The sequence below is a fragment of the Vicugna pacos genome, chromosome 2, assembly GCF_048564905.1.
Source record: "Vicugna pacos chromosome 2, VicPac4, whole genome shotgun sequence".
NCBI classification, from domain to species: Eukaryota; Metazoa; Chordata; class Mammalia; order Artiodactyla; family Camelidae; genus Vicugna; species Vicugna pacos.
In genome coordinates, this window is record NC_132988.1 from 26,347,522 (window position 1) to 26,366,120 (window position 18,599).

The 18,599-nt window shown below is 34.1% G+C and overlaps 1 long non-coding RNA gene across 2 annotated transcripts in view; it reads right to left on the reverse strand.

Moving 5' to 3' along the window:
* Positions 1–3,171: 3,171 nt before the first annotated feature.
* LOC140700031 (uncharacterized) overlaps positions 3,172–18,599 on the reverse strand; it is a 154,414-nt gene continuing 138,986 nt past the window's right edge. For both annotated transcript variants that reach the window (XR_012078241.1, XR_012078239.1), the window contains exon 4: positions 3,172–3,238. This is a non-coding gene — a long non-coding RNA (uncharacterized lncRNA). The remainder of the gene's footprint in view (positions 3,239–18,599) is intronic.

The following is an 18,599-nucleotide window of genomic DNA, read 5'->3' on the forward strand; positions in this document are numbered from 1 at the left end:
TGGACCCACTTAGTTCAAACTCACATTGTTCAAGTGTTACCTCTGTAATGGCTCTTCCATACATGAAACACATGTATAAGTTTTATTCTGTCTCTTAGTTTCTCCTGCATGCTTCATGACTAATCTCCACTAGTTTGGTAGCCATAATCCTCTTCAGGGATATCTAGATTTAAACTGGCTCTGAAATCTGTTTTTCATTTTTCATGTTACTTTGAAACAGAGACAGAAATGTTATTTTATAGCATTATATTCAGGTTGGAAGTACTCACATCAAATGCCTTTCTACACCTTCCTTTATTTGGAATAAATTATATCAAATGTGTCAATATTTCTTAAGTGAACCATGTACCAAATTAAACTATTGATAAATAAAAAACAGACTAAAACAAGAAATCGTATAAACCAGTAACAAGAAATGCTTTTAGATGTTATAAATTTGTATTTAATTATCTATTTCATGATAGTTTTCCACAGCAAAATGTGCACTCTTCAAAAACCCCAATACAGATATGATCTGAAATCCTCTGGAATATTTTAATATTGTATGTAAGTTTAGTAAGATTTCAACTTAGAATTCAAGTCTAAATCAAGTATGAAATTATTTATTTTAAATTAAAATTAATTATTTTGAGTTGGAATTATTTTTTTAACTCTTAATACACTAAATTTTGTTAAACATTATAAATATTTTAAATATTACATATTTCAAAAATATCAATGCTGTAGGTATGATTCACTTAAACTTTTCTAAATTTAATTCTAAATATCCTTTCAGTTAGAAGTTGATTGTCCACTAAGGAAGTAATTATATACTTCAAAATCATCAGGATGGCCATCTCTGTTGGTCAAGCTCTCAAGACTAGTGTAGGTTTATTCAGAATAATGATTGGCTTCTTGTCTATTACAGTGATACGCACAGATAGCCCATTTGTGTTCATTATGCCAATGACTCTGTAAACCAAAGGTGATTACATAGTCTTTGTCCATGTATTATACTAACTTATATTTGTAACCTCTTAATTGAGTGATTAAATGACTTGAATGTATTTTTATAGGGTTTTTTGGCTCTTAAAATGTGCAAAATTCTCTCATATTAGATATTAACATAAACGCTAATTATTACTATCTTTTTAAGTTTTATTTGACTATGGAATCACAACTTCTAAAATCATTCTAACTACAGTACTTATTTATTTTGTTTTATTTTCCTGTACTCAATCCCAGAGCAGAAACACATCATTTCATTAGTTCATGACATCTTTCATAACAAAGAAAAGAGATAAAATTGCCCTACATACAAGTATTCTCTTCAATTAAAATTTCTTCACTCTGAGACATATGGATCGTTTATCAAATCTATCAATTTCCAAATTATTAATAACATTTTAACTTAATTATTTAAGATTATATAATTTAAATTAACTATAAACCATATGCCCCATGTCTGTAGCAAGATTTATTCAAATGAAGTTAATAGTATGTATTTCTAAAAGTTGTCTTCTGGTATTAGTAAAATATGCTCCTAGGTTCTTTAACTGGATACTACATTAGCCATTCCAATTACAATCAGCCGTCTATTCATATGTTCTGTGACTCTTTATCACACCAAAAAGTATGCTATGTTTTATGATGATGAATATTTCAGTGATAAAGATTGGTTTTCTTTGTCACTGCCACTGAAAAGATGAATAACTCTAGCTTACCTAGATCCTGGCAAGTATTAGAAAAGTCAAACAAAATCATGTATTTTTAAAACTTTCAGGTAGAAATGTAAGTGCCCTTATCTTAAACTTATCTTAAAATTAGTAGTATATTTAGGATTATACGCCCCCTCAATTTGGGGGTATGTGATGTTTTAATAGCTCTTTTATTTCTCCTAAATCTTATTCTATGTACTTATTTATCTTTTTATTTATTTATTTTTCTGAGAAGAGCACATTTGCTTCCAAGTATCAGTGATTTCTATTTTTCCTATCTCCTTAATAAATAATAAAAATATTATACCAATGATTATCTACATGAGGGTTAATTGTGCAGTCTCAAAAATTAGTTGATAAAATGTGGTGACACTTGATTAGACACTGCACTCATGGCTCAGCTGGGCAATTTCTACTGTTTTGTGTACTCTGAATCAGGGAGATATTTACTTTTTACTCATCCAAGCTTTCCTAACCATCACTTTTCACCATACAATAAGCCAGATTGTAGATTACTTAGTATCATTCACAATTTTCAATAAAAAAACTAAATAAAGAGGATATTAAGGCAATAATATGCAAACTACCTGTTTGGAATACCCTGGGCCAGTGTCCTCCTGCATGTGAAAGAGAAAAATACATCTTACTATGTATTCATTTGACAAATGAAGCAAGGGCTACTCTGTGGTATGCAAAGAACAGCATCCATCATGGAAAGAAACCCAGCAGAGTGTTCAGCATATACTAGTAACGCAATAAACATGTGTTGAATGAATGAAGGAACATGAGAAGAAAAAATCCGAATAACACTAAGTTTTAAACTGTGGAATACAGCATAATGGCTATTGAAATAGATCAAGCTAACTATCATTAGAAGAGACAGATGGCTGTCTTTTAAACTCACAATAATGGAAAACTGGGAAATTCTGGAAATACTCATATCAGGTGGATTGCAAATAATAAAATCAGTAATGTGGATGTATCTTATAGCATATCAAGATTTTGTTGCACAAAATTAGATTTATTCAAAATATAATTACTTTGTAAAAACCAAACAAGGTACCATTGCTGGTAAGAAAAATGCTTTTATCTGCAGGAATATTTTGTAGAGACTGTATTTTATCATCTGACATAAAAAGTGTTGGTAACAGCTATCATTTATTAAGTGGTTATTTGATGCCAGGCAGTGTGAAAAGTGCTTACATGATATGTTAATTAGTCAGGATGGGCCACCTGCCATAAAAATACATAAAACTATCACTGACAATATCATAAATGTTACAGCTCATTCAGAATATAGTGTAATGATTCTGGGAGGGGTGATGACAGGGAAGCAGTTTCTGCTTCACATGTTCATTCAGAGACCCAAGTTCTTTCTACCTTGTGGTATTTGACCATTTTTAACATGTAACCTCTAATTTTTCTGCTGCTGGGAAGAGAAAAAAGTGAAGAAAGCACACCTTCTCCTAAATACCTCGGCCCGGGAGTACTGCACCTCACTTCTGCACATGGGCCACAGCAAGAATGAACTGCACAACTACCTGTATGCAAAGAAGCAAATGATCATATTTAAAAGTTGGTCCAAGAAGAGGAAGAGTGTTTAGTATCTGCCTAATATCTGCCACACAAGTGAGCAACTTCATGTAATATCTTATAATATTCTTATGGCCAATGTTATGCACAGTCTATTTCCCCCACCAAGAGCTGAAAAAAGAAGCTTACAATACTTGTAAATTTATGATAGAATTATACTATGCCAGAATAAGTTAACCATAGAGTAAAATGTGTAATAGTAGAAACACTGACTAGTCAGTTCAAAACAATTGTGAGAAAAAATATCAATAAATGTTTAAGTTGGTATTAGGTTTGTTTCACAGAAGAAGTTTATGAATGTTCATTAGAAGTCATCACTTGGAAAGGACTATCTAGGTACATTTTCAAAAATTTATCAACTCAATGTAATATCTCAATAGCTCTTAATCTTCACAGACTCAATGTGCTCTTTAATAATATTTTTATTGTAGTATAATCAGTTTACAATGTATCAATATCTGGTGCACAACATAATATTTTCATCATACATACATATACATACATACATTCATTTCCATATTCTTTTTCATCATTATATGTTATTACAAGATACTGAATATAGTTCCTTGTGCTATACAGTATAAACTTGTTGTTTATTTTATATATAGTAGTTGGTATCTGCAAATCTCAAATTCCCAGTTTCTCTCTTCCCACTCACTTCCCCCCACCCCAGTAACCATGTTTGTTTTCTGTCTGTGAGTGTGTTTCTGTTTTGTAGATACATTCATTAGTGTCTTTTTTTTTTTTAAGATTCCACATATGAGTGATATCATATGGCATTTTTCTTTTCTTTCTGGCTTACTTCACTTAGAATGACAATCTCCAGGTCCATCCATGTTGCTGAAAATGACATTATTATTTTTTATGGCTGAGTAGTATTCCATTGTATAAATATACCACAGCGTCTTTATCTAGTCATCAGTGGATGGACATTCAGGTTGTTTCCATCTCTTGGCTATTGTAAATAGTGTTGCTATAAACATTGGGGTACATATATATTTTCAATTTAGGGTTCTCTCTGGATATATGCCCAGAAGTGTGATTGATGGGTCAGATGGTAAGTCTATTTTTAATTTTTTGAGGAGTCTACATATTGTTTTCCATAATGGCTACATCAAATTACATTCCCACCAACAGTGTTGGGGGGGTCCCTTTTCTCCACAGCCTCTCCAGCATTTGTCATTTATGGGCTTTTGAATGATGGTCATTCTGACTGGTGTGAGGTGACAGTAGTTTTGATTTTCATTTCTCTGATAATTAGTGATGCTGAATATTTTTTCATGCGCCTATTGGCCATCTGTTGTCTTCATTGGAGAATTGCTTGTTTAGTCCTTCTGCCCATTTTTGGATTGGGTTGTTTGTTTTTTTATTATTAAGTTGCACCAGCTGTTCATATATTCTGGAAATTAAGCCTTTGTCAGTTGTATCATTTGCCAATATTGTCTCCCATTCTGTAGGTTGTCTTTTTGTTTTGTTTATGGGTTTCTTTGCTGTGCAAAAGCTTATAAATTTAATTAGGTCTCATTTGTTTATTTTTACTTTTATTTCTATTGCCTGCGTAGAGTGCCCTAGGAGAACAACGCTAAGATTTATCTCAGAAAACTTTCCTCTTATGTTTTCTTCTAAAAGTTTTATAGTGTCCTGTCTTACGTTTAAGTCTTTAAGCCATTTTGAGTTTATTTTTGTGTATGGTGTGAGGGAGTGTTCTAACTTCATTGATTTACATGTGGCTGTCCAGTTTTCCCAATACCACTTGATGAAGAGACTGTCTTTACTCCATTGTTTATTCTTGCCTCCTTTGTTGAAGATTAATTGACCATTAGTTGGTGAGTGTATTTCTGAGTTCTCTGTTCTGTTCCATTGTCCTACGTGTCTGTTTTCGTACCAATACCATGCTGTTTTGATTACTGTATCTCTGTAGTGTTGTCTAAAGTCTGGGAGGGTTACTACTCCAGCTTTGTTCTTTTTCTTCAGTATTGCTTCAGCAATTGTGGGACTTTTGTCATTCCGTGTAAATTTTAGGATTAGTTGTTCTAGTTCTGTGAAAGTATCATGGGTAATTTGATAGGGATTGCATTAAATCTGTAGATTTCTCTGGGTAGTATGGCCTTTTTAACAATATTAATTCTTCCAATGTAAGAACATGGGATATCTTTCCATTACTTTAAGTCATCTTTAATTTCCTTAATCAATGTTTTGTAGTTTTCCATGTGTAAGTCTTTCACTTCCTTGGTTGGATTTACTCCTGAGTATTTTATTGCTTTGGGTGCAATTTTTAAAAGGATTGTTTCTTTACTTTTCTGATATTTCATTATTAGTATAAAAAAATGCAACTGATCTCTGTATGTTAATCTTGTATCCTGCTACCTAGCCAGATTCTTTCATCAGCTCTAGTAGTTTTTGTGTGGAGCCTTAAGGTTTTCTATATATAGTATCATGTCATACACATACTGACAATTTTACCTCTTCTCTTCCAATTTGGATCCCTTGTATATCTTTTTCTTTTCTGACTGCTATGGCTAGAAATTCCAATACTATTTTGAATAGAAGTGGTGAGAGTGGACAACCTTTTTCCAGATTTTAGTGGGAAGGCATTAAATTTTTCACCATTGAGTATAGATTTTAGCAGGAAGGCATTCAACTTTTCACCACTGAGTATGATGCTGGTTGTAGATTTGTCATAAATAATTTATTAAGTTGAGATATAATTCCTCTATACCCATTTTGGTAAGAGTTTTTATCATAAATGGGTGTTGCATTTTATCAAATGCTTTTTCCGCATCATGTGATTTTTGTCCTTTCTTTTGTTGTTTTGGTGTATCACATTGATCGATTTGTACATACTGAAAGATCCTTGTGTCCCTGGCATGAATTCAAATTGATCATAGTGTATGATCTTTTTTATGTGTTGTTCAATTTTGTTTGCTAATATTTTGTTGAGAAATTTTGCATCTATGTTCATCAGTGATATTGGCCTGTAATTTTCTTTTTTGGTAGTGTCTTTGTCTGGTTTTGTTATCAAAGTGATGGTAGCTTCATAGAATCAGTTTGGAAGTATTCCCTCCTCTTCAATCTTTTGGAAGGATTTGAGAGGAGTCTATATGAGTTCTTTGTATTGGTAGAATTCCCCATTGAAGCCATCTGGTCCTGGACTTTTGTTTGCAAGGAGGTTTTTATTGTTGATTTTATTTCACTTTTAGTGATAGGTCTGTTCACATAATCTATTTGTTCTTGATTCAGTTTTGGTGGACTATATGTTTCTAAAAACTTCTCCATTTCTTTCAGCTTGTCCAATTTGTTGTCATATAGTTGTTCATAGTATTCTCTTATTGTTTCTTATATTTCTGTTGTGTTGGTTGTAATCTCTCCACCTTCCTTTCTCATTTTGTTTATTTATGTCCTCTCTCATTTCTTCCTGGTAAACCTGGCCAGAGGGTTGTCGATTTTTTTTTATTCTTAAAAAAAAAAAAAGCTCTTGGTTTGATTGATTTTCCTCTATTGTTTTTTAATCTCCATTTTATTTAATTCCTTTCTGAACTTTATTATTTCTTTCTTGCTATTGACTTCAGGTTTTGTTTGCACTTCTAGTTCTTTTAGGTGGTAGGTTAGATTGTTTCTTTGAGATTGTTCTTGTGTTCTGAGGATGGCCTCTATTGCTATGAACTTCCTTCTTAGGACTGCTTTTGCTACGTCCTATAGATTTTGTGTGGTTGTGTTTTCATCATTATTTGTCTCAAGGTAGTTTTAAATTTCTTCTTTGATTTCATCATTGACCCATTGGTATTTTTCATAGTATGTTGTTTATACTACATGCAGTCATTTTTTTTTAGCTCATTTGTTTTTCTGTGGTTGATTTCTTGTTTCATGCTATTGTGGTCAGAAAGATGCCTGAAATAATTTCTATCCTCTTAAATTCACTGAGGCTCCTTTTGTGTCTGAGTATGTGGTTTATCCTAGAGAATGTTCCATGCACACTGGGAAAGAATGTTTATTATGCTTTTTGGGGTTGTAATGTCTTAAAAATATAAATTAAGTCCAACTGCTACATTGTATCATTTAGTATCTCTGTTGTCTCATGGATTTTGTATCTGGAAGATCTGTCCAACGATGTTAGTTGGCTATTAAAGTCTCCTACTATTATTGTGTTCTCATTAATTTCTCCCTTTATAACTATTAGTATTTGTTTTATATATTTAAGTGCTCCTATATCGGTGGCAAAAATGTTAATGAGTGTAATATCCTCTTCTTATATTCCTTTTATCTTATGTATTTATATCATATATATATTATATATCTTATATTAATCCTGTTATATTATATATGTCCTTCTTTATCATTCTTCATGGGTGTTATTTTAAAGTCTATTTTGTCTGAGATGAATATTGCTACCCTCACTTTCTTGTAATTTCCATCTGCATGAAATATCATTTTCCCATCCTCTCCCCTTTAATCAATGTGTGTCCTCCACTCTAAAGTGGGTCTCTTGTAGGCAGACATACTGTAGGCTCTCATTTTATTATCCAATCTGCCACTCTATGTCTTTTGATTGTAGCATTTAGCCCTTTGACATTTATGGTAATTATTTATAGATGTGTGTTTGTTGCCATTTTAAACTTTGTTTTCCAGTTGATTTGGTATTTCTTCTTTGTTTCTTTTTTTTTCCCCCTTTTTGTGGTTTGATAATTTTCTTTTGTATTAGCTTGGTTTCTTTTTGGGTTTTGTGACTCTGTTGTATGCTTTTGATTTGTGGTTACCCTTTTTTCAAGTATGTTAACCCATTACTATATCTATTTGATTTAGATTGGTAGTCATATAGGGTCAAACACATCCTAAGTAGAACAAAAAGAAAATCTACATTTTTTTGCTCCCCTCTCTCACATTTTATGATTTTGATGATCTCTTTCACATCTTTATGTTTACTTTCTTGCAGTTCATTGTAGTATTGCATTTCTGATTATGTTTTTTCTCTTTTCTATAGCTTTCTGCTTCTTTTCTATTTAGAGAAGAACTTTCAGTATTTCTTTTAGGATAGATTTAGTATTGCTGAATTCTTCCAATTTTTGCTTGTCTGAGAAATTCTTTATTTCTTCCTCTAGTCTAAAGGATAGTCTTGCTGGGTAGAGTATCCTGGGTTGCAGATTTTTCTCATTCAGGACTTTGAATATACCTTGCCACTCCCTTCTGGCCAGCAGTGTTTGTATAGAGAAATCAGCTTAAAGCCTTATAGGGGTTTCCTTGTAACTAACTCTTTGTTTTTCTGTTGCTGCCTTTAGAATCATTTCTCATCTTTAACTTTAGCCATCTTAATTATAATATGTCTTGGTGTAGGTCTGTTTGGATTCATCTTATTTGGAAACTTTGTGCTTATTGTACTTGGATATCTGTTTCCTTCTTTAGGTCTGGGAAGTTTTTGGTCATGATTTCTTCAAATTCCTTTTCAATCCCCTTGTCTCTTTCTTCTTCTTCTGGGACCCCTATTATGTGTCAATTGGCATGCTTTATATTATCCCATAGGTCCCTTATATTGTTTTCATATGCTTTTCTGTCTGCTGTTCTGATTGGGTGATTTTTGTTATTATGTCTTCTAAATCACTTATTCATTGCTCTGCATTATTTAGTCTGCTTTTGACTGCTTTTAGCTTGGCTTTTAACTCAGCAATTTAGTTTTCTGATTTTAGTTGGCTCCTCTTTATACTTTCTATTTCCTTTTTACAGTATTCTGCATTTTTATTGATAATCTCTCTTATTTCCTTCTGTGCTTTATCACCTCCTTTTTGAAGTCATGATCTAGTAGCTTGCCAAGGTCTATTTCATTTTTCATTCCTTCAGGGACTTCTCTTGTTTTTTTAATTGGGCATGGTTCCTCTGCTTCTTCAGTTTACATATATTTCTCTGAATGTATGAATTTAGGAGTAACAGTTATCTACTGTGGTCCTGAAGGGATTAAAAAACAATTTTTTTAAAAGGAATGTTCTTGTGTAGGCTGTGTGCATTTAATAATTTTTTTACAAGGGCTGTTTTTCGTTTGGGTGGTTACCACCTCTTTCATCTATGTGTGCTGGCTGTTATCCCCTCGACTGGGGATGTGGTTCATGTTGTGGTGGCCAGAACCTGCCCTGGTTGTTGAGCCAGGCCTCCTCTTAGCTCTGTGGTTGTCACAGCCCTGGCAGCTGCTGGGTCTGCTCCCTGTTGCTGGAATAGAGGCTTCCAGGCCAATTTCTGAACCATGATATGTGGTACATGGGATTGGAACACTTCTGCTGAAAGAGGAGCCACTGGGTATTCCTCCACAGGGAATGTCCACTGGGAAGTGCCCTCTGTGGTGTTGTCTGTAACTTGTTATGTGAGCTTACAAAGTGCACTCTGTTGACTCTGCCCTTGTGCCCTCCTCAGTCACAGGAATATCGGCAACCCACTCTGGTATCCCCCAGATTCTGCGCCCAGAGAGACACCAGTGGAGATCCACCAATGTCATACACTAGGACTTGCCATAGTGTGCTACAAGGTCAGCCCAGACCCCACCCCTGCATCTGTATATGGTATGCAGGCCTGCTGTTCATGCCAAAACTGCCCGTTTCAGAACTCCATTCATTTGTCTCAGAGATGTGGGTCCACAATGGCAAAAGTGGAGCAGATCTGCCTCCTCTGCTGAGGACTAGAATCAAATCTCAGTCCAGCCTGCAAAGTTGCAGGCCCCCTGGGTATGGATTCAGGTTTAGCCCTGCCTCTGGCCATAAGCCATGCACCAGGGATTGTGTCCATTCAGAGAAAGCTGAGAAGATGTCTATGTCTGAACCCCACCTCTCTTCTTCCCAGAATGCACACCAACAATAGTGCCAAGCAACATCCTCTGGGCTAGTGGAGATGGCTGCTTTGGTGGGGTTGCATTGTGCCCCTCCTCCCTACATGCACTAGCAGTGGTGCTTTTTATGGGGGTCCCAAGCTATTCTGTTCTGCACACTCCCAGTCTCAACCTGCACCACACTCCAGACACCTGAGGCTGCCTTTGCACACTCAGACCAGTCCTCTCCCTGGACTCAACCACGGAAGCCTGAGCTTCAGCAGCCTGGTCCAGCCCACCTTCTCCAGCTCGCATCTAGGGCTAGGGATAACATGGACCTTCTGTGCTGGTTGCTCTCAATTATGTCTGCCAAGTGGCTGCTACTTTCTCCTCTGAGCCTCTGAAGCTCCCTTTTTGTCCCTGCTGACCTCCTCACTGGAAAGGGGGCTTCCCAGAGTGAGGGCACTTTTCCTCCTCTGCCACTCTCTCCCTGCAGGACAGATTGCTCACTGAGTTCCTTTTTATTTCTTTCTTTCTTTTTCTCCTACCTGGTTTTGTGAGGATTTTCCTGTATTTCCAAAGTAAGAGATATTCTGGCAAAGTTCAGTAGGTATGCTGTGTGAGGAATTCTCTTTTTAGATGTAATTTTTGGTGTATTCATGGGTGGGGGAGAGCTATGTGTCCTTCTACTCCCCCATCTTGGCAATCTCCCAATAATATTTTATATAAAAGTTCCCCCTTACTATGATAAAAGTTAATAAACAATCTAAACTGCATATATATTTTTAATTAATAAAATGATATAATAAGAAGAAATTTTAAACATAACATGTAATAAAATATACAATGTGTAAAATCTTAGCATAACTATAATAAAACCACAGTGATGTTATTAGTTCTTTGCATCCACATACAAAAAAGTCTGGAATAGAATTGTAATTTGTCATTTAAATAAACATTGCTAACATCCTCTTTCTATTTGGTATTCCATAATAAATGTTGGATACGTATTTTGTGTTGCATTTGTGATGGTTATTTTTTTATGTGTCATTAGCTGGGCTACAATGTGTACAGATATTGGTCAAACATAATTCTGATTGTTTCTGAAAGTTGTTTTGGGATGAAATAAACATTTAAATTGGTGGACTTTGAGAGAAGTAGATTGTTGTTCATAATAATGCAGGGGTAAGCCTCATCCAATCAGCTTAAGGTCAAAATAGAACAAAAAGACTGGCCTCCCAGAGCAAGAGATTATTCTCTAGCAGACTGCATTCAGACTTCTGCAATACTGCTTCTTCCTGGTTCTACAGCACGAGGCTTTTGAACTCACCCTGGAACTTCACCTCTGCTGGGTCTCTAGTTTGCAGACTTACCCTGCAGATTTAGACCTAGTCAGGTTCCATAATAATTATGTAAGTCAACTCTATGCAATAAGTCACTACATATATATACACATGCACATCCTGTTGGTTCTATTTTCTAGAGAACCCTGACTAATACACTATTAGTCATGTATTTTACATAATTATAAACTACTCTTATTAACATTTAGATCAAAACAAATTAAATTATCCCCTCAACTTATTATATAGGTGTATTTCTGACAAATTTGGAGTATATTAAGGTGATAAAATACTTTGTCATTATATGTAAAATGAAAATAGATTATTGTCCTAGATAATTATAATAAGTTTTTAACCTCAGGAATTTCCAATGAGATAGAAATTACTGCAGGTCATGGGACAATCATTATTTTGCACATGTCATTCTAGATGCCCAGCTCAGCTTCATCACTATTTTACACACACACACACACACACAGACGGTGTCATGAGAAGGCTGAACAGAACCATATCCACACTTACACTTCCTTGATAGCATGGTTGCTCCTCACATACTTTCCCTAATTGAAACTGTGAGTGCTGCAAGAACCACTGCCTGCATTCTACTTCTGAACTCAAAAGCAATAATAATATTAAGATACTAATACTACTAATACAAATGACTTCACTACTACTGATTTTATAACTTTAGTTAAGTCACTTAACTTCTCTGGACCAGTATTTTCTCACATTGTCATCATTAAAAAAATAAGACCAGAAGAAGGACTGATGACCTGATGATATAGTCTTAGTGAAATCCCCATCCAGTCAGACTGACCTGGTCACATACCCTATTTGTAAACACGGATACCCTCCTGAGGTTGATATAGTAGAAAATCTCAATTTGAATAAATTCTATGTCAACCATTTGGGGAATTATAAATCTACAAAGATATAACTTCTTACTGGTTGTATTGGAAATTCAGAACTCTCTTACAAGTAAGGCTACTGAGTTAACAGGGGAAACACCCTGTAACATCTTTTTGTTAAGGTTTATTATAAAAGCTTGGCAATATTTTAACTCCATTTGTAGAAATAACACTAATGATATATAGAAAGAAAACATATATTTATTATAAATATCACCCAATGTATACGTGCAATTTTCAGTTCACTTTTACTTTTTGTAAGAACATAATCTGTTAACCTATTTATGAACTGTAATTTTCTAACCTTGATATTTCATGATGTGAGTTTTTAATACATTTTATTTTAGAAATTCTGACAGAATTTCTAAGTTACTGCTTCATCTTTTGCTTCAGAAAGTGTTAACAATTCTTGGAATGTTTAGGACAAGTGAAAATCAATTTCTTCTTCATACCCAAGAGCAAAAGCTACTCACACCATGGTATTCAGTACTTGCAAACACTCGTAAATGTATGGTAAAGAAAAGCACTTACAACACATCGATCAACTGATGGAAAGAGCTAAAATGGGAGAAATGTTGCTGATTTCATATCAGCTACAACTCAGCAAAGGATTTTGCTCCATTTTCCTTTTAGCACATAGCAGAGCAATAAATAATATTAACATATACAGATAATAATTTAAGGTACTTATGATAGCATCTTTTAGGGTGGTATGAATAAATAAAAATAGTCTGGGTATCTCTAAAGGTGATTAGATAATAAATATTTTAAAGGCAAACTATGAATATTAAGAACATGTTTCACATATCTATGTTGATAGAAAGATTTTATTTTCCTTGGCATTATCATTGATTCTTTTTTAACTATCCATTTAGCACAGTTATCTAAGTTCAAAATTTTAAAATATAACCACATAATAGATTTTTTTTGCCATCTTAGAATGCTAAGTGCCACTACAATGAAATATCAATAAAACTGGTGTTTCTGGTGAGCAAATCATTTTGTTAGAGAATTTTATGAATTCAGTGGCAGGTATAAAGACTAATATATGCAATATTATTTTTGATTCTTATTGTTAAGTGAGTTAAGGAATGATGATTTTGGTCTCAAAAAATTCATCCTCTGAGAGATTTTCCACTATTCCGAAAAATAATACTAATCACTTTTCTGAATGCCTTATAGCTCTACAATGAAAATCTCAGATGCTGAAATTTTCTTTATGATATTTTGATTATAAGAAGGCAAGAACGGAGAGGCATGTTCCTCTCTGTATTCACATATATTTGTCATTAGCATGTTCATGAAAATAGACAATTTAATGACAATTTCAGGTTTCTTGTAATCCTGATGTCCTGTAGAAATCTCAGTGAGTGCAAGCCAGTGTCCTTCATATGATACTGGATATAAAGTAGCACTATGGTACCTTCTTCAATATCATACAGAGCTACTGTTACAGGAGGAAGTTTATTCATGTCAAACCATTAGCTTTAAAAAGGTCAATTACAGTAGATCAGGTTGTAGTTGATAATTAAAGCAGTAAGTGTCTATTTTCACCACAGAAGCTTAAGATTTGATCTCTAAAGTCCATGAGATTAAACGCTCCCAAAGAGTTTAGAAACCAAAACAAAACCAGATGATGAGGCTATGATGTCACAGAGCTGGCTACAGCAACATGACCCACAATTCATGGCTAGCCGTCAGCCAACATTGTGCAGATAGGAGGAAGAAATATAAATAGGTAAAAGTCCCAGAAGCAGGCAAGTGGCACTCAATAAAGCAGTGTGGGACAAGGTGGGTCTGAAGTCCATGGAAGAGGATCTACATCAGAGTCAATAAAGAGGCGCTTCTGAGGCCTCTCTAGATAAGGTTTATCAGCCCCTTAATGAAGAGAAACTAGTTATGTCAGAACACTCCAAGCACTCTTGATTTTCCATGTAAACATTCTGATATATAACTGTTTATCTCATAATCTGGAGTACAGCTATTTCCAACTACTTTTTGAAAAATAAATACCCAAGAAGTATTTTTTTTTTTTTTTACTTTTGTCAGATAGGAATTCCCAAACTCTGAGAAACATCTCGACGATTACAGTCAAGACACCAGTCCTACTCTAGTAAAATTACAAATTCCATAGGAGTTTAGGCACAGGAAGATTTATTCCTGATGTTTCCTAAAGCTATATAGTTATTACACCAATCAGTGTTTACTCTTTTTAGGCAAAATCATGTAAATTAATCTGCATATGCTCCAATATGCCAATGATTTTCTCAAAAGCCAGGAACTTCAGTATACTGATATCAGTCTATTTCATTAAATATATTACATTTGAAAGGATTCAGGTACACTTTGAGAAGACCTTCAGAATAATTATATATGAACTCTTTCATTAAGGAAATGTGACAGCTATATCCTTTCAGAGACCAAAGGTAAAGCAACTTCCATTTTGTCAAACATCCTGTTTTTTACAAATAGCTTTATATGTTTAATTTATGCATCACTTCATCCATCAAAATTTATTGAGAATCTGATGTGTGCCGAGCACTGTGTTAGGCTCTAGAAAGACAATAAAAAATACCACTTGTTTTATGTTACACAGTATGAAATACTAAAAATATTTAGCCCTGGCAGGGGAAGGCTGCTTGGCAAGATGGTAGAAAGAAGATATTTGGTTTATAAATGCCAAAGAAGCTGACAGAATTTGTGATCCAAAGAAGAAATTCAACAGTTAGAGAACAAATCTAAATGAGGAAGAAGTAATTAAATCATATACATGGTGTTCAGATTCCAGATTACCTCCTTTGTGCCACATTTCAGGGAATTAAAAACAAAACAAAACAAACAAATAACAACAAAAAAAAATTAGAGAAGGAAACCAGGCAGAAAAAAACAAAAAAACAGGCATGTGATCTAAGTTCCCAAAGAGGATATTCCGGAGAACTCCCACAATTGCACCCTGGAAGTCTGTGGAGCTCTCTCTGTCAGAACATTCCCACTGCCTAGAAACAAGGAAAGTGTAATCTGACCTTTCTGTTAAAATGCCCAGAATCCCATTCTCCATAGGAACTAGATTAATTTTCTAGATGTACAAGCAAATGACATAGTTGCTTGAACACAGGATCAATAACACTGAAATAACAAGGTCCAGAGCATTAATTAAGTATGCATGGGTGTGTGGCAGGGAGGTGTTATTCCCGTATCTGATCACACTCCTTAACTTTCAAGACGTCTACCTCTATCTTCCACTCTACACTTTAGGGGAGCTGAAGAAATGAAATTAAAAATGAAATTTAAAAAAAAGGCAAGCAGGTGGCAAAAACATAAAGCACTGAAATGAATATGAAGAAAAATAATGCAATAGAGAGCTCTTGCCCCGTTGAAATAGGAGGGTAAAACCTAAATAGAAAAAAAAAAATTAAAGTGATCAAGATACTGCTCTGTCCAGCTACATATGTTTTATATTTGACACAAAGCACAGCATTTATAATTAAAGACATGTATGTGAACAGGGTAAAAATGTTGCTTAAAGCTTGTAGGATTATGCATCGGCAGCAGTAGGGGCATGGTTGAGAACAAGGTATCTGAACAAGGCTGTCTGTGATCAAATTCCGGTTTTGAGTGAACAAGAGCCAGGTGTTTAAACTCTCCTTGTTGGTTTTTTTAAGTCTAAATTGAGAATCCCAGTAAAACCTATATCACAGAATTATGAAAATTCATACAAGTCAATTTGTATAAATTACTTAGAAGAAAGCGTAATAAATAGTAAGCATTTAAGAAACATAAGCCATATTGTGTAGAATATCTCATCAAGCACTATACACAGATGATACATTTAATGATTGGAGTAAAGAAAGTAAAAATCATCAATGACATACTTTGACTTACAATGGGAATTAAAAAATAACTCACTGGAAGTTTACAAAAGATTCCACATATTTTCAAGAGTTATAACTCTGATTTTCTTTAAAACATTTTAAAATTGAGATATAGTATTGTAGGGAAAAAACCTCACATTCATTTATATACAAATCTCTTACCCAGAGAAGCTTATGATTAATGTTGAGTGATTCATTTATCTCTAAAAAATCAAATGAAAGTAAGTGGGAAATTTTTGATCCTATCAGTATTAAATTAGAAACTCTGTCCTGAATCTTTTAATAAAATTAAAAGTGAAAACAAAGTTTCAGTAGAGATTTTTAGAGATTTTTTTTTTTAAATCTCAACTTTCTAACTTACGTGAGGTCAAAAACTACCCATTTATTTGGTTCTGGGATTAAATATATATAAGGTTACCACTGAATGTTAAGGATCAAAAAAAAGCAGAGATATAAGAGGTCATCTACTTTTCTTTTCTGTATGTTTCCTTCCATCAGATTTTTTTTCTCCCATCCATTTCCAAACATCCCACCCAGCATTTCTGAAATTTCCCAGGGGAAATAATATGGATCTAAATTAAAGGCATACGACAGTTCTCATATATAGTAACTTTTGGGAGAGCACGGTAGAGCGGGTAATATGATACCATAAAATGCCTTGGGATAAAAAAAAATGAAAAAGAAATCGGATTTCCTTTTTTAACCATTAACATTCTGGATAAAAACCACACAATCCAATGAAAGTTACAATCATGCATCTTGAAACTATATATAATTTCTTCTTCATTAATTGCATTATTTTTAGGGCTCAATAAAAGACAACAACACATTGGGGGGCGCTTCAGAAGAAAATAATTTCCCTTTACAGATTTCCATTTGAAAGAGGCCTACGCTGTGTTTCAGGGAAGAATTGCCCATTTGTATGTTAACACACAACTGGACTTCACACAATCATTGTGTCCTAAACAGTACCCCTGGCGAGGTAAAAGGAGCACCATTTCACAGCATTCATAGATATGCTGTCTTCATGTTTCTTTATGAGATGGAGCTGATATGCACAGGAATAACTGAGGTCTACCTCTACAGATTTAGAACTTAGTGGCCAATAATCTCAAGGTTAAGGAATCAATTTCATTATTCTTTTTAATTCTCTAGTACATTCCAAACAACAATCCCTTGAACTTACAAATATTGAAACAAAGTTGTTCAGTCAAGCTGCACAATGAAATTCCTTTGCTCTCCCCCTCATCTATCAATGCCGGCATTAATTTATTCATTGCATTTATACTTCTTGGAACTCTAATTTGTCTAGACCTTTTTGTTAGCCTTGTGCTAAATAATGAAAAGAGAAATCTCAGTTAGTGCATATTTGTGGATAATTTCAAATAGCATATTTTGATTTATAACTAAGACCACAGAAAGCATCTTTTAAAATGAAAAGATAAAGAAGTCTTCTCAATATTTGGACTATTTGAATAAATGGCAATACTGAACCTGAGGCTAAAATTGTTTCTTATTATGGCTGATAAAAATGGACCAGAAACTGCTTCTTTCCCTAATTCACAAGACTGTTGAAAGAATCAAAAATTGTAATATATGTAAAAAGCACTTTGGAAATCATAAAACAGTCTTCCCAGGGAAGGCATAGCCATTACTATTAATAAACCTATGATCCATTTCTAGGCACATTCAATAAAAATAGGGAAAAGCAAGTGCTAAAATTAAATACAAGGAATATACATCTACCTTCTAGAACAGGCAATAATGTACTCTGCAACCTGTCTCTATAGTAAAGAGAAAAGTTTTCTCTCTGCTGATAGCACTTTATTCTGCATCCCATTGCCAACACTGTATTTAGCACCACTTTTGTGTGCAATAATTTTTTTCCTGTTTGACTTATTCTGAAGATATCACTTTAAATAGCTTAGTGAATATAAGGATGCCTTAGAACTGGGGTTATCAAGGTGCTAAAATACATTAAAAGCTGATAAGCAACATATACAAATAACATAATTATGGAAAACTTTTTTGTTGATTTTTTGTTGTTGTTGTTTTGGAGAAGAAATTTGAGCTAAATTAAACTTGGAACTAAAGGGAAAGTTATCTCAAGGGAGGAGATTCAGGCAAAGGGCATCCAGGTGAAGGAAATTACATAGATAGGGATTTGCAGGTCCTATTCAAGAAACAGAGAAGCCTGTTCTTCCTGAGCAAAGGTGTTACAAAGTAATCACAAAGCCAAGCTATGAAGTATGTCTCATGTATGTGAACACATTCCAGAGATCATCTCATGTGCTATGTCATGCTCAGACAAACAAATGTGTCACTGTATTTCTGAAGGTGTTGCTCTAAGACTAATTCTTCTTTTCCTAAAAATCCCTCAGGATCTCTTAAAGCAGGTTATAAAA